This window comes from Orbicella franksi, chromosome 8 (assembly GCF_964199315.1).
Source record: "Orbicella franksi chromosome 8, jaOrbFran1.1, whole genome shotgun sequence".
Lineage (NCBI taxonomy): Eukaryota > Metazoa > Cnidaria > Anthozoa > Scleractinia > Merulinidae > Orbicella > Orbicella franksi.
The window spans coordinates 7632632-7650441 of record NC_138152.1 but is presented as its reverse complement, the minus strand read 5'-3'; the positions used below and the strand labels follow the sequence as shown (position 1 = coordinate 7650441).

The 17810-nt window shown below is 38.6% G+C and overlaps 1 pseudogene across 1 annotated transcript; it reads left to right on the top strand.

Annotated features, from left to right (window-relative positions):
- Window positions 1–615: 615 nt before the first annotated feature.
- LOC145495573 (uncharacterized) lies at window positions 616–17797 on the top strand (annotated as a pseudogene). Its single transcript, XR_014050441.1, has 17 exons — window positions 616–3246; window positions 3432–3787; window positions 4651–4815; window positions 5270–5380; window positions 5765–5890; window positions 6266–6362; window positions 6819–7037; window positions 7190–7566; window positions 7646–7844; window positions 8038–8117; window positions 8295–8411; window positions 9023–9113; window positions 9374–9748; window positions 10306–10428; window positions 11202–11324; window positions 13470–13601; window positions 17019–17797. The product of XR_014050441.1 is annotated as an uncharacterized LOC145495573 (transcript).
- Window positions 17798–17810: the final 13 nt, after the last annotated feature.

Sequence of the window (17810 nt, the reverse complement as noted above, 5' to 3'; positions counted from 1 at the left end):
AACAAAGAGATGCGACTGTGCTTGTGATACGAAGTAATTTCAGCTCTTTAATTTTAAAATCACCTAAACCAAGGAAAGGGAAGTAAATATTTAAAATTCCTTTAAGCAGTAACAATAAACTGCAGGCAGTCCCCTTATTTTCCGAGCGTTTGACGCGAATTCACGAATGCGAAGCAAAAGAGGAACGATGGAGCAGCGTAATTGTAACTCTCAATTAATAGCGCGCAGAGGATTTCACGAAGAAGACCCCACTCCTTTCTTTTAGTTTAGTTAGTTGTTTGTTTTAACGTAGTAATTTTAAAAGGTCCTTCTGGTTTAAACCCGCTTGAACCTGTAGCAAACACAAAACAATCTATCGCTATGTAAACAGGATTTTTTTTTTCTGTGCCAAACATACAAAGTCTGTGACCATATAAAAGATCGAATGAGATTCAAATTAGGAAAGATAAAACAGAAAAGTCGGCAAACCATGATAAAGAAATACACAACGAACAATACAATCCTATAGATCCTTCTCACAGGCTGCTCTCGAGCTCTCTAACTGATTTGTTGACGCATTCCAGGCACGTTATGTGGAGGCCAATCTAAACACCTGAAATAATTAAGCGCTCCCTATCCGAGCGCATTTTCCTTGCTGAGTTAAGACATGCATGTCTCAAAGCAAGTACGAATCTACTTTAATTTCGCCTAATTCTATACATATAGTGTAAAACTAACATCGAAAAGTATCGAGACATTTCGCATATCACGGACCGTTGTCCAGCACTTTTAGCCCTTTAATTACCAGAAGTGATCAAACTTATATTTCTCTTTACATTTCCAACACATTAACCAGCAGGAATGTGACGAAAACGGAGAAGATCATGAACTTAGTGATATTGTTTTGACACAGCACCAAATTATCAGAATTTACATTAAAATTAACTTATGCCATCATTGAGAAGAACTGAACTTTTATAACTCACTAAAACGCTTAGTCCGTCTTTAATAAGGGCCATTTTCCTGCGCTGTAATCAGCTTTTAAATACTTTACTAGCTAGAGTTTCGCAAATTCGTTGCCAGAGTTAATTTTCATTCTTCTATAGATGTCTCATTGATAATTTTCTTCATTCATAAACGGCGTAAACTGGACTTCTTCAGGAGCCAGAATACGATTTTACTTCAAAAAATTGTTATAGATCAACGGGCTTTACACCAAATAGTAGGCAATCTCTACAAATCAATCTGCAATCTCTAAAAACCGCATTAAAGTTCATAAATTGTAGAACAGTGAACGGGTGATCTTTTTCTTAACATGCGCTTGTACTCGTGCTTTTTTTCATCTTTTTTATTGCTAAGGGGCAATAGTAAATTGATGTTAGTTTTAGAACGAATAAAATCTTTTGCCTTTTTCCCAGAAAGCCGAGATTAAACAATCTTTGTATTTACCTGCGCGATTGTGAAATCTGCAGAAAAGCTGTCATACGGTTGTGGGTAAAGGTTAAAAGCTTTGAAAGAAGTCGTGGTTTCTTCGATAAAATTACAAATCCATGAAACCGACATGCGAGCGATATCCCCAATAACAACTGCTATACTTGTGATGTTAACTTATTTATTGACGAAGTGACAAGCATTAATGAACGTGAACAGAAAGAGGAAATCTTAAAAGGTAGCCTCACGATTCGGAGCATGTGCAAGGCATGGCGTGACTTCCGCTTTCTTCCTGAATCGCATGTAGTTTAGAAATCACATGCAGGCGCTTTAATTGTCGAAATCACACGAAATATATCACCGGGTTTAAAACCGAGCTGTCAAAATTTAGAGCATCGATGTCATCATTGGGCCTAGGGATTTATTTAGGACACAATACAAGTTACCTGCTAGTATCTGATTGGTTTATAAACAATAGAATCGAGCGGTGCATGGGAGGTAGAACAGACGAAAGTAATTTGCAAGTGAAATATCACTTCTATCGCAGTTTTTCACGACTTTTTCCACATCTTTCAAGGCATAAATATAAACCCATTAGGTCGTCGTCGATTGTTGTAAAAACAATTGAATCAAACGGGCTATCTCTACAGCTTGCCTGATGTGCTTAACCACGACACTATTATTTTAACATTCCTTACACTAACTCAATATCCATTAGACAAATCGACACCGGAGCTCATTTCTATCGCTATCGATGTTGGAGCACTGGAGTTACAACCAAGTCCAACAAATTAAAATAATTGATTTAACTGTTATGTTACGTGAGATAATACAGCATTCTTGTTTAAATGGTCTTTTTTGCTTTACTTTTTACTACTTATAAGCCATTTCTCATATAAAAAAAGCATGTTAACATAAAACAAACGAAACATGTTACCATTAGCTTTGAATGAAACTAGACTGAGAGAGAACATGAATTACAAAATAATGACGTTAAGATAGATCAAATAAAATATTTTGCAAAAATAAGGCAAAACCAAACAAAAAACTGCAGACAGTCTCACTTTATTTCAACATGTGAGGGCCTTGACTGAATTTTAAAAACGGAAGACCTGCGGCAACGATAGTCCAAATATAACATAACATAACATTTTCTTAAACGATTTGCTGACCCATTCACTGTGTATTAGGCCACAGGCACTAGCATGCCAGACAAACACGAAATATGCAAGGAAGACAAAAAGTTCATTTATAATCGAAAATTAGAAACTCAAAGACGAGAGATTGATTTGTTATATTAAAATGAGAGATGCTTACGGCTGGAGACTTTTTTTTATGAATTTTGATTTTAATCTTTGTTGAAAAGGGGGTAGGCGCAAATGAGTAAAAGGGATATAGGGTGTGGTCTGAAAATAACTTCTGTCAGGACAAGAATTTGCAAATGCGAAATTTCTCTTTTGCTGTTTTGTCAACGACCTGCACAAATTCCCAATTGCGATGGAGAAATCAGGTCAATCCTACATCTTAATTACAAAACATGCAATAATTATGGCCATTAGTCTACGGACCAAGCACCTCTACCCACCTCCCCACCAAATATCAAGCATCTCCAAAATAACACAGAAAAACGGGCTATTTGCCATCATTGTCATTATGATAATCTTATAATTCCACTTGACAGTCAGTACTTATGCACAGATAGCTCTTGTAGTCATTTTAACGCACATCAGAGTACAGTTCCCTTTCATTCGGAGTAAGATGTCGTCTGTGCGCAAACACCCGATCTACTTCGTTCCAGTTTCTTGTTCATTTGTGCACTTGCTCCAGCCACCGAAGGTATGATAGTTTTTCTCTTAAAGTTCCGCGATCGTGTACCTTATATTAATCGCCAGTTGAAGATTATTTTATGCTTTATGGAAGAAATTTCAAGTGGAAGGGAATTGAGGGTGGGGCGCACCGATTAAGAGCTTCCATCGTAATTTATCAAAGACAAAAACAAATCGTTCGTTATTCCTTCACAGCACTCGGTTTCAAAGCTGGAAAAGATAACATAACTACCAGCACACCAGGACTATTTGCTTGCAAGGTGATCTACTTCCCAAGCCCCTTTTACGGCGGACAGCAAGTATCGGTTCTCGCCTCAGTTGGCCATACCGTAAAGAGCCAAACGCCTCGGAACGGCGCTGCAGTCTGGGTTGAAACTGTTACAGCAAGCGAATTCACAGCTTGTGTCCTTGAATTCGGAAATGGTTCCAACAGGACGGTGGAAGTAAACTGGTTATCCTTCCAGGCTTCGCTGCGAGGATCTCAGATTGGTACTACATCTTTAAATTCTTGGACAACGGGGACGGAATGCAAGAGGATCGTTTTTCAGCAGGTAAGCATTGCATTTTCCCTTTGATTTCAGCTAATTATTATTTCTCAACAAAGGAAAAGTTAAGTTAAGCAGAATCAGCGAAGAGAAAGGTTGCAGTTTACAAAAGCATATATTTTCGTAGCTTCTTTATTTCCTCGCCTATTCACTTCCTCGTTGCCTCGTTGCCTCGTTGCCTCGTTGCCTCGTTGCCTCGTTGCCTCGTTGCCTCGTTGCCTCGTTGCCTCGTTGCCTCGTTGCCTCGTTGCCTCGTTGCCTCGTTGCCTCGTTGCCTCGTTGCCTCGTTGCCTCGTTGCCTCGTTGCCTCGTTGCCTCGTTGCCTCGTTGCCTCGTTGCCTCGTTGCCTCGTTGCCTCGTTGCCTCGTTGCCTCGTTGCCTCGTTCCCTTGTTCCCTCGTTCCCTCGTTGGCTGGTTCTTTCGTTCCCTCGTTCTCCCGTTTCCTCGTTCCCCTGTTCTCTGCTTCTCTTGTTCTCTCGTTCCCTCGTTCCCTCTCTCCGTCTCTCTCTCTTTTCGTTGTTACCTGGTTGCTTCGTTTCCTCGTTGCCTCGTTTCCTCGTTGATTCGTTGCCTCGTTACCTCGTTGCATCGTTGCCTTGGTGTCTCCCTGGCTTGATCCCTCGCTCCCTGGTTTCACTTTTTTCGGACTTCCTCGATTTTTGTCTTTGCCTCATTACTCCTTTACCCATCGTGCTTGTTGAGTTTGTTTTGCTTTTACTTTTTATTCAATCGCTCGTTAATCAAATTCTTTCTAATTATCTGTAATATTTGGTCAATTAACTACTGTAAATGCTTCCATCCAATGAAATCCTCTTCTACCTTTTCTTTTTCTCGTTCATTTTTATCTATTTTTTTTTTATTTATTCCAGCGTTTCTCTACTCCTCCAAACATATTTGTAACAGCTGGTCACCAAATTCCCAAGAGACCCCAGGATGCCATGGCTGTGTGGGTGGAGGAGTTGAGTGTAGACAATTTTAAAATTTGCCTCCGAGGAGCTAAGATTTTCGATGGACCTCATAAAAACATCAAAATAGTGAGTGAGCTAGATATTAATTCTCTTTTACTGGATAATTCTTAATATCTGTCAATCAACAAGATCACCTTTTCTCTCCCAAATAACAAATCTAGGCAAAAAGGAAAACGATATGTAGTTGTCGTCAAAACCAAAAAATCCCGGTTTATTTTCAATTTTCATGCTGTTTAAGATGTTGCTTATTTCGTTGTGTCTCTGTTTGTTTGTTTGTTTGTTTATTTTTTCACCAAATATATAAGACATTTACATTTTAAAAATTTTAAAAAAGCCAAAAGGAAACAAAACACAAGAAATATTTGTATGCACTTATACTGAAATTCCCTGTGTTCATAATTTCTTTGTTGGCCCTATTGGCCTAACACTTCTAAACTTTGAAGAACTTTTCACTGATTTATTTTGTTATTTAGCAATTACTGAATTATTTCTCATTACTTGATTCCAAATTCTATTGCAGAATTGGATGGCATTCACGAATCTGAGAGTTGACAATTTTACCGTAACTGACAGCCTCGTGTTTACCAATACAAACTCACCATCTCATCAAGATAACTACGCTTTCTGTCAAGTAAGGATTAACTAGATAATGTTACCGATACTCATATAGGGGATGGGAAGAGCAACAACAAAACAACAGTAAGCTTCCATGGAAAGTGGTCAGTTGCGACAATTCATTTTCATTTTCCCTTTTTCAAGTCAACGTTGTGCTGATGTTTGAACAAAACAGAATCATCTATTATTGCAACAATGTGGCGAGCAAATAGTTTCCAAAGCCCTGTCTTCCTAGTTTATAGAGAGGTTTCTCTGATAGATCGACTGATGAAAATCGACAGTGTTAGAAAGTCCATCACTTATCAGACATGTCCAATTTGTATTTTGTTTCCATTATAAAAGACTCCCTTGGTTGTAGAACTGAACAATATTTATAGTACTATTTCCTTTAAAACTGCAGACAATAAACTTCACAGAGCCATTTTATGCTCCTCCAGTTGTGTTGGTGACGCCAAAGCGCAGTGACAACAATAACAGTTCTCATCTGTCTGGGTCACATTGTAATGCCGTTACTGCTTGGGTTGAGGTAAGCAATACGTTGCAAGATAATTGGGCACACTTTGTGCACTCGAGAGGACTTAACACCGTTTATTTTCTATGGTTTGTAATTAAGATTTTTATCATTATTATTATTATTTTATTTTATTTTATTTTATTTTATTTTATTGTTATTGTTATTATTATTATTATTATTATTATTATTATTATTATTATTATGCTTTGTTTTTGGAGGTACGAAATCGGTCCGTAGTCATTACTGGCCCTAGTATTAATCAATCAAAGCACAAATCATATCATAAATTTCTTCCGAACCTCCTTTTGTAATATTCGAAAATCTCTGTATCTGAGTGGACTAAAAAAGGGTAGAAACGCTCGCAATAATTTTACCTTTATAATTCAGCATACATCTACAACTGAGGCACAGATGTGTGTGAAGAATTACAACAGTGACGCCAACAACAACGATGTTATCACTGTGGACTACATGATCACTGGAGGTAGGCAGTCAGCAACATTCCATCTGCATACAGTTAAGAATGCCAAGCTAAGGTTTGAGGATGAAAGTTAATAACGTCTTTAACAAGCGAAGAAAAATTGCACGCAAACTTTGTGATAAAAGATTGAAAAAAAAAAAAACAGATATACACCCGAAACTAAAGATTTCAAGGCGTAAATAATAAATAACCGTGAAAAAAAAATTAATACTATTTCTCTTTTAAGTGTAATTTATTTGCACATATAACTTGAAACAACCTAGAAACGTCAGCTTGAGATTTCCGTTCGTATTTGTCTCAAAACAATATTACTTAGTTAAAGATTTATTCACTGATTGATTGATTAACTGATTGATTGATTGATTGATTGATTGATTGATATGATATGATATGATTTGATTTGATTTGATTTATTTTATTTTTTATTTATTTATTTATTTATTTTTTATTTTTTGCCAGACTTGAATCCCTGTATCAATGTGACATGCCATTATCACTGTCTGTGTAAAGCGTTTGGACCTCTTAATGCTCGTTGCGTTGCCGAGGACAGTTGTCCATCGTACCAAGAACCCGTCTGTTCATCAAATGGCACAACATACGACAATGAGTGTTTTTTTCGACAGGAAATGTGTCTTCTGCAATTGAACTTTTCCGTTCAACACCCTGGTAGTTGTGAAGGTCAGAATTTAATATTTTGATTTGTTTTAAAATGAATCGTTTGACGACATCAATAATCGACATTGTAATGATGATGATACCATCGACTTGTGTACAACTAGTAAATTCAACCATTTCTTCTGACTTATGATTTTTCTTATTATGTTTTTAAGGATTTCCTTTCCAACGAGGTCGCAGTCACATGCCACATATTCCTTCACTGGGATATTCGCATTGTGAAGTTATCCGCCTTAAGCCTTATGTGTTCTATCCAGACAAACCACTTGAAGTTCAGGCCACTGTCAATCATATTGACACCAGTGACAAGTCATATGTACATGATGCCGCTGTGTCGTGGATTGAAAATGTCAGTTATGATCGATTCACTACGTGTGTGATGACGGCAGGCTACAATGAGCGGAAATCACATGCTAACGTGACAGTTGATTGGATGGCGTACCAAGGGACTCCAGTGGGTGGTGTTGCCGGGGAAGTACGAATATCACAATGGTGGACTGGAACGACTTGTAAAGCTATCAATTTTCCATCGGTTTTTTTAAACGAAACAAAGAATGTCCTGATTTTTGTTTGTTTGCTTTATTAACTCCTTTTGTTTGTTTTCCATGCAGGGGAAGTTTTCAGTGATACCCTCAGTATTTGTAACTGCTGCGCATCATCATGCCGGACTTAAGCGTGACGCTGCCAGCGTGTGGATTGAAGACGTCACGCAATCTTCATTCAAAGTTTGTTTGAGAGAGCTGCAGAACTACGCAGGATCGCACGAAGATGTTCATGTTGTAAGTGTCACAGCTTCCACCAAATGGGACCTTTATAGAACTGGGCCACAAGAATATGCCCTTATATATTTAGGGAACGTTCGGGCTGGCTGAGTTGCAATCTCTGGTAGGGTTTACTCTATAGTAATGTATATTTTAGTTAAATACGGTTGTAGCAATGCAGTTATTCACCCATTTTTTTTTTTTTTTTTCGGATTTGCTCATAACTGTAAACTTTTTCTTTTCTCTTTTAAAAGAGCATAGTTCAGTCTATTTTGCTAACGCCCAGCATCCTCCTGCAGATTACAACAATGCTTTCTGCAAGGTCAGTATCAGAGTCTTTTTAACAAGGAACATCTGCATTTTGCTGATTAAATTGGTCAAAGTAAATTTAAGAGTTTGCTTGAAACTATGTACCAGTGAACCTGCATTGGCAACTAACTCCAAAGGTTTCTTATTGGATGCAATGACAAATGTAATGAGAATATTAATGTTTCTGTAGGATATTCGCTTTGCTAGGAAGTATAACAGCACCCCGAACGTATTTGTTTCCGCGAACCATTCAACTAGCGGTGGAAATCAACAACCAGTACACAATGGAATAACCGCTTGGGTAGAGGTAGGATGAAGGCCTTATATTTACACTCCGCTGTTTATGGAAATAGGTTTATAGCAAAATTAGAGTGCGCATGCAACTTAATAATTAAAAGTTCCACCAAATTTTACGGATTATGTTATTGGCACCCACTGGCTCTTCTTGGAAACAACGTGAAAAAATTCCTACGTAAATGAGGAAATTAATTAGTTCCACCTAAATAGCATATAAAGCTCAAGACTACACGACAACACATACCCTATTGCGCACCAAAATGGTCAAAATGCATTCCGGTCTTTTTAAGACCAAATGGTTTAGACAAATACTCTTAAAGGTTGCATACACCTTAAGGTGAATAACTTATGCATGTAGGAATAAGAGTCTGTAGTTGGTGGGAGGGCGGTGGGGAGGGGGGGGGGGGTTAAAAGAAAAACTGCACTGTGTGTTGCACCCTTCATACTTAAGGCACTTGTCTGACATGTCAAAGCTTTATTTGAGCGAGTTATGAGTTTTGGAATTTTTTGCCGTGGTTTAATAAATTATATACTAGAAATATGCTAGTAACCATTGTGAAGTAATGTCCATTTTAATTTCATTCTTGGACACTACTGATCTTGTTTTACTCTTTCTTGTAGTACATCAACAGGACCGGTGTCCGAGTTTGTTTAAAGGAATTGTACGCGAAAAAGTACGATCCTCTGTCCATCTCATACGCTGTTCTTTCAGGTAGGGAAACACAGATGTCTTGATGGTTTTAGTTTTTCCTTTAGCAGCGATGTATGAGTTTTGGTCTCACGTTGTTTCAAGGGCAGATATTTATCTTAAAAAAGAAAAATGCAACCAAATTTTTGGTGAGGGGGGCAAAACATGTTAAAATGGAAGCCTGGCCGTGTAATACAAACAGATAGGTGTCTCTGAAAACACAACTACAGGGCAATCACTTAATTGGCCTCTCTCACTTATGGTGCATTTCTTGCTATCTACAGACATTTGTCAGCCAGGGTGGACCTACTTTGGTGGTTATTGCTACTTCACGAGTCCCGCATGCGCTTCGTGGCTGACCGCTGAGTCAAACTGTTCTGCGATGGACTCTGATCTGGTAACTGTACACAACCAGGAGGAGAATGTGTTTATTCAGCACCGTCATGACGGCGATAAGTCCTGGATAGGGCTGAATGACCGCAGTGTTGAAGGCTCTTTTGTTTGGACAAACAAAGAAATTAGCAGCTTTAGGTTCTGGGCTCCAAAGCAACCAAACGACTGGAACAACGAAGACTGTGTGCACACTCTAGGAACGAGGCATGGATACACTCGGAATGACGTACCCTGCAATAACTGCTTCAACTTTACTTGCTTTACGGGTGAGAAATCTATTGTTCTCATAATCGATCGCCATTTATTAACTGACTTATTGGTAGGCCGATTGATTAAAGTATGTTTATTAAGTAAGTTTTTGCTGGGAAAGCTTATTGTTAACAGCACTTTTGAGGTAGAGAGTAATAGTTCCGAACAATAACAATTTCCATTAAAAAAAAAAAAAGAATAAAAGAAAACAAAAAACGCGCATTTAGGGCGGACAAGACTGTGTGCATACCCTAGGAGCGAGGCATGGATAGACTTGGAAGGACGTGCCATGCAATAAGTGCTTTAACATTACTTGTTTTACAGGTGCCGTTGATCGATCGTGATTTATTAACTGATTGACCGGTGGATTGAGTGACCAAGATACGCGTATGGATTTAGTTTTGCGGAGAAAACGCACTGTTAACAGTGCTTTTGAGAAAGAGAGTAGCAGCCGCAAAGAATAATTTCCAAAAAAAAAAAAAAAAAGATATGCGCCTAAAGATCAGGAAATCTTACAGATTTAGGCTTAATAGACTACATGTAGGTTGTTCAATGTTGTGTTAAATTGTTGCAGACCTGGACGAGTGTAATACTCATACTCATAACTGCGACATCAATGCGGATTGTGCGAATACTGTGGGCTCGTATTCCTGTACGTGTAAAGTTGGATATACTGGAAACGGACAAAACTGCAATGGTAAGTCAAAGAAACCAACAAGCCAGGGAACAAACAAATTAAACGCACTTGGAAATTAACGAAGAAAACAAATTGATGTTTTTTGATTACCGCTTAGAGCAACACAACCTCGAGATTTCTACATTTTCACACAACTATACATGATTTAGTACACAGCAGCATTGGTTAGCTACCTGTGTAAATAAATCTAAAAATGCTCAATCATTGTTAAAGATGCTTTGTCTTCCTTTTATATAACTGTAAATAGGTTACCATGATAGCAAAGAAAACATCCTTTTAAAACACCCTTTATTTCAGCTTCAAGGGCTCATAACTCCAAAATTAACATGGTGAACTCAATTTTTTTATCGTGGAAGTGCAATAGGCACATTTTGCAAAGTTTGAAAAAAAAAATGTATGGAGGGAATCCATACATGGCTCTCGATCTGCCTTACATAAGTAATTTTTCCAAATCGTCCATGTAGTTTCAAAGCGTAGAAAAATTCTTGGTGGTCCAAATGGGTTGTATTGTTATGGTAATCCATTTTGCCATGAGAATGACCAAACTCTGTCCATCAATGATAAGGCATCTTTGTGACACCACTTTTGAAACGTTAATTGATATAAAGTGTTAGTATTGACCCGTAAAAAAGTGTAACTGTTTAAAACTGATTGAAACTGTTACCCGTTGCTCCAAAATCGTGGTTGGTTATGTTTTTTCAATTAATTGTTATGTTTACTCCGGCGGCTTCCCCATCTATTGTGCGATATTTACTCCTGTAACTTTATTTTAGACGTAGACGAGTGCTCTTCAAACTCACATAGCTGTGACGTGAATGCTGTCTGTAGTAACACTCCAGGATCTTACACTTGCGCCTGTAAAGCTGGATATTCTGGAGATGGCAAAACTTGCAGTGGTACGTCAGTATCGTCATAAATTTCTAGCATATTTCTGTTCTCAGCTCGACTGAGTTGTCGTAATATATAAAATGACAAGAACTTTAAAACTGAAATGATTTATTTATGCTGTGTTGTCAATGCTGGCTGTAATAACACTCCAGGATCTCGCAGTTGCTCGTGTAAAGCTGGATACTCTGGGGATGGCAAAAGTTGTACTGATCTGTTCTTTAATAGAAACTGGAAAATTAACTTTCAGCACCCACAAGCTCACGAGCATGTTAGCTTATTCACGTTACTAATTGACATTCAATTGGTTAACCGATTGACTCCCGGAGTTTTTTGCGCGTTTTTGAACATTTTGGAGATTTCAGCCTGGATATGAGCCAAATTAGCTCCAATCTACTCGAAACACAAACATTATTTCGGAGAACTGAAACACAATGTCCTTTCAGAGCAAGGCATTTCCCGTCATTCAACAGTCTGCGGGTTCCAGGTTTCCTACCAACAGGAAAATGTTCGTGTCCTAGGTGAAACTAAAAGTCATGATATCTGTTACACGCGGCCCTTCCTGCGATCATAGTCATTCTGTGGACAACTACTTTGTCGCTCAGTCGAAACTTTTTGTCCGACCGCCTTCCCCAATCACCGACCTCAGTGCAGACTGTCTATGTCTATGTTTGTTTTTAGTTTGTCCGTGTCATTTTTCAGCATGGCGGATTTTCATCCCCATCTTTCCTGAAGAAGATTTCAATTAATGGTTTAACGGTTTAGTTTCATATAAAATCATCACATTTGAGGCCATTTATCCCAAACAGTTGTTAATCATCCTTTTCCCTACCTTTTTCTTCAGCAAACTAGTGCGAAGCCTAGCGAAGTTTTCGATATATTAATTTCTAAAAATGTCTCGCAATAAAAGGCATTTGCAACATGACAGCATGCCTTTCTTTCCACTAGCATCGCGTTTTACGACATTTTTGCTCGGGCATGCGCCTTTCCTTTTTCTCCTTTTATCTTTTTGCTGCAGTGATTCACCTTCCACTGGATCTGCTTCCAGTTCAAAAATTTCTGAGAAAGCATCATCGAGACGGCCAATTTTTACCACGGAGTAGCCAAGTGTAGTCGCAAGAAATTTTGCTCCGAAATTTTCATTCAAATTTCCGAGCATTTTCGTGCATATTTCAGGCTCTATTAGGCCGATCACTCTGATCTGGGTATCATTGGGAATGTATTTTCCTCTTGCAGACCTTGAGTATATATGATATCAATTTTGGTCAATGGTGATGACGTCAGAAGTGGAACAAAGGCCAACGCTTGTCACAGCCGGTTACGTCCGGCACTTTAGTCAATGGGTTAAATCTACTTCAGTTTCCGGACAAGTCGCAAAGCCAAAAGTTATAAGAAAGATGCACCGGGTTTTGACAGTTTAAATTTCAGAGCATCATGTTAAAAGATTTTTAGACGGATGGTTCCGACTTTCTGAAATAACACATTTGTATATGCACGAGTTTTAAATGTCTAGAAGAAGATTCGTAAGAGGCTTCTCAGTGAAAGGAACATCGCCAGAATGAAGCCATACGTACAGAAGAAAGTCTCACTATGTGCAATGCATCATTATAAGTTTAACAATACCACAGCCATAACCAATAATTATATAACGTTTTTTACATCAAGATCATCTTGGTGTTTCCAAGGAGTAAATTTCCTCGGGCGTGTGAAATGCTCGAGTTATTTTCAAATTGTCAAAATCATCAAATCATCATATCATCGATAAAATCAAGTCTTCCTACAAACCGCAGGTGTTCATAAGATGAATAACGCTATCCAGAGGACAACTGCAATCCAGAGAATAAAGTGTTGTCAAAAAATAGTGATTAGATTCATGTACAGCTAATTAGGTGAGGTAATTTATCCGGTGGATTGCGTTATCCGCCAGTTGAACAACTGGCACCTGTTTAGGAATTCTTATGTGGCCACCTCGAAATCGCTCAATTCTCGGACTACCTTCCTCACTTTCTATAACGTTATTTGTTCCACTTTTCTATGCCAAGGGTAATACCTCCCTTGAGGAAAAGTAAACCAAAAAAAGAAACAAAACAAAATAAGCAAACAAACAAAAAGTTACTAACACGAACCTCACAACTTTTCTTTTTCCACGCTTATAGATATCGATGAGTGCGTCAGCGGTGTACACGATTGCCACAATTCAGCTTCATGTACAAACACTGTTGGATCCTTCAGTTGTTCGTGTAACCATCCTTATGCTGGAGATGGAAAAACGTGCAGGCTCGTGGCAGGTAGATATGTCGCATTCATCCTGTGTCGCAATATTCAGAGTAATAATTTCCTATTGGGTCTATCCTTCTTTAAGTCACGTGGTGTTTTTGTTTCTTCTGTTTTCAATCTTAAATTTTGCAAGGGGAAGAATCGCGGAGATCTAATACTTACTAGGCAGAAATGTGGTGCTTTCGTTAGGAGATCGCTCTCAAGTTGTTTACCATTTCCAAAAACGTAATTTTAAAAAATAGCTAGAAAAAAAATATATGACACGCAATTTTGATCTGAACAGAAATGGTAGGACTTTTTTAGCTTGCCCGACTGGGAAAAGTTTCGCCAAGAAAGGAGCGTCTTTAAAGTAGTCCAGAATTTTCAACCTAGTCGGAAAATGCGCTTCCGGTTTGCTCGTATCTACCAGTGTCAGGCTTGTCGCTAGTCTCAACAGTTCTAAGCGTTCAGAGTAATTTACTGTTTATGGAGGAGCCAAATCGCATACGGGTTTTTCTTGGAGAGTACTTAATTACGCAGCCACGCTTCGGAGTTCAAATCGCATATACCCTTTACTCATAACCAGGAACGCGACAAAAACAAATACCTCATTTCGCTTTCTGCTGCACTGGAATGTTAGAAACAAATATGCCCTCGGTGTGCTCAAATTCGAGAAGTAGCGCGCATGCAACAGAATTCACTACACTAACGCAGTACACTGCCCGTACCGCAGGCACATGCTTTATTGCGCTTGAATGAGCTCGGGCTGATAAACTATGGCGCGTTTAACTCCTTGGACATTTTATAAATGTTAATAGATATATACTTTCTGTTGCGCCTTACGCTTCGTGTGAACTGTACGTGGGACAAATCCCTGCGACCAGTCTCTTCGTGTAAACTCTTTGGGGGACTAGTTGCAGGGACTAGTACCCTCGTGTGTGCCGACCTTAAGGCAAGGTGCTGTATGATCTGACCCTTTGTTGACAGAGCAAGCAACACATTAACATTAAGAAATTACAAAAACTAAATAAGAACAGAATGCCTGCATAAAAAACACACAACATTTTGCATTGCATTGTTTGAATTGTTCCGTTTGTTTGTTATATACAGTTGTCAAATCCACACAGTTATTTTACACGAGATCCACGGTTAAACGTACTTTCGATGTCTTCCCCAACTTACTCCCTACAATGGCCTCCTTATATTGCTTTGTAATTATGTAATTAAAATTGACGTCATTGGGAACTAATCGCAAATTTAAGTTTAGCTCGGTCAACAGACAAAAATTTTATTTCCCAAAATGTCAAAACTATCAATCTTTAACCAGTGCTGACAGGAAGGTGACCTACACCTACCACAGCATCTCATATGACAATGGACTTGGGGAGAGCGGGAAGAGCCGAGAGCGGAATGGTGACGAGGGGGAGCGCAAATCGCAGAATTCTTTTTTCGCGCTTAACGGCTCGCTTCGCTCGCCGTTTTTTTTTTTTTTTTTTGTTTCGCCTCCGCCGGATTTTTTTTCCCCCTCGCTGGGAGCCTGTTCGTAGGTTAGTTCACTTGCCGTGCTTCCAGCCGTTCGAACAGATACCGTAGGAAACGTTTTCACGTGAGAGGTCACATATTTGCCGATGCATTTACGTGGTTGAATCGGCAAAGTTCTTCTTTTAATGACACTTTTAGGGTCGAGAAAGTAAAATTGGCGATGTACTTACTTCTTTTTACGTGACGCGTGATTAGTAAAAAACTTTCTCCGTGATGCGTGATTTAATAGAAAAATTCAGCGTGATGCGTCATTGGTACCCCACCTTTACCATCCTCTTAAACCCTTTTTTCAGTGCTTTTCACAGTCTGAGGGGGACGAAGTCAGCGGGGCTAGACTGATCAATTTGGGTTGTCACAAAAGCAGGGAAAAGATTTATTTCGATCAGAAATTTTAAGTTAAACTCAATGCATGCATGCATAACACGATATATGATTTTGTAGTTTAATGTAGTTTAATATAGTTTTCATTTAGCAAAATATAAACAGAGAAACAAGGACTTCATAGCCTTCAGCATAAGTAGAGAAATTCTGAATAAATTTCGGAAGCAGCGTTTCTGTAACTAAGCCTTATTCCATTCGCAAAACTTTGGAAAGTTATCGTTAAACACTGCGTTGAATCATTTCGCCAAGCACATGAAATAACTACTGGCACACTTTTCGTAAAGCCTTTCACTTTCGTGATGACCGACTCCGCCTACGAACCCTTTCATTTCCCCGTAAGAGTACTTTTGAGTCAATTAATATACTTTTTGCCTTTCACCGATAACCTTTTCCTTTCCTTTCTCAAAACTTAATTTCGTCGCTTTGCTCTGCCGAGTCTGTGCTTTCTTTCTTTCAGCCGCTGTGACTGGTTTGTCGCGTCATCTCATGAATTTGGTGAGAATAAGCAACTTGATCGCGAAAGTAAACTACATTTTCCTCTAATTGACAGACTTTTTCCATAGTATTTCATAAAAGCGAAAGACCATTCTTTCTATGGGTTTACCGGCGCAAGAGGCCACTCGGGATGTTGGGAGAACACTCGAAAAGCTTGTAAATCATTCGCCTAACGGCTTGTAAGTTACAAGCTTGTCTCGTGTTCACCCAACATCCCGCGTGGATTATTGCGCTAGTAAACCCATAGAAGAATGGTCTATTACTTAACTAAAGCACGCGCGAAGCGCATGCGTGTACTGTATTGCGCTAAAATGAGCTGGAACTGACCAGCTCCTTGAACATTTTTTAATGTCTTATAGATATATACCTTTTACTGTGCATTGACCGTTTTCGCTGAAAGAGTTATTCTTGATTAAACGAAATAAATATCATGCTAGCCTTCTGCATTCGAAAGAAGGTCTAGGGACACGTATTTCAGTAGAGAACTAAACGTTAGTGAGTGCTGTTCGTTGAAGAAAGTTGCATACTGTCTCAAAAAGGTGTCTGTTTGTTGCATATTTCGGTCATTCATCAGCACTATCAAGAGAGCAACGCGTCGTCTTCCTTTTAAAGTTATGGTCATTTTATTATTATTGTTATTATTATTTTGTCATTATTACTTTAATTTTGAATGTAATTAAGGCAAGGTGCTGTGTGATCTCACCTTTTGTTGACAGAGCAAGCAACACATTAACTTTAAGAAATTACAAAAACTAAATAAGAACAGAATGCATGTATAAAGAAACACAACATTTTGCTCTTAGCATTGTTTGAATTGTTCTGTTTGTTTGTTATATATAGTTGTCAAACCCACACAGTTTTTTACACGAGATCCACGGTTAAACGTACTTTCGGTGTCATCTCAAACTTACTCGCAGGAATGACCTCTTTAAATTGCTTTGTAATGATGTAATTCCAAATTGACGTCATTGTGAACTAATCGCCAAATTGAATTTTAGCTTGGTTAACAGATAAAAATCTTTATTTCTCAGAATGTCAAAACTATCAATCTTTGACCAGTGCTGACAGAAAGGTGACCCACGGCAATATCCACGGCTTGTGCGACAATGGACTTGGTCCTGGCTGGTTCCGTTTCCAAAGAGCTGCGGGAACTAGAATGCCTACTTCATGTCCACCTACACACAGGTGTAACACTTATGCAACCGGCTGGTTAAATGGTGGTCATCCTACAGTGGCAGATGGCAAAGTCACCAAGGAGGTCTGCTTTCACTGGGTTTCAAACTGTTGTAACTGGTCCAGAAACATTCAAGTGAGAAACTGCGGCTCTTTCTATGTGTATTACTTCAACGGTACACCGTACTGTTCTCTCCGCTATTGTGGCACTGACTAAGTCAAAGAATATAGTTATTACATGTAAGTAGCGAGTAAACCTCAAATTTTTACCAAAAAAAGAAAGACGATTAGAAGTGATTCAGAAACGTCGATACTTCAATTCTGTCCACCTCTGCAATCAAAAACAGAAACAGCTTCTCTATCTTTAGCTAGTTTAACGTGATACACATTGCTTATCAATCGTTATCCTACATTGATTTTACCTGTACTAGAGTAAATACTAGTAAAATTAAATGTTATACAGCTAAAAAATATACAATTCATCATAAAGTTCAGTTTTTTCTTCATATGGAATAAGGAATATAGTCAATCCATGACATGGTTTTTGAGGTTTACTGATGGCATATAATCAGTTTTGTAATAAGTACACGGTTCAGAAGTAGTTACTTGAGTTTAAAAACAGAACAAAACAAAGAAATAGAAGGTAGTTA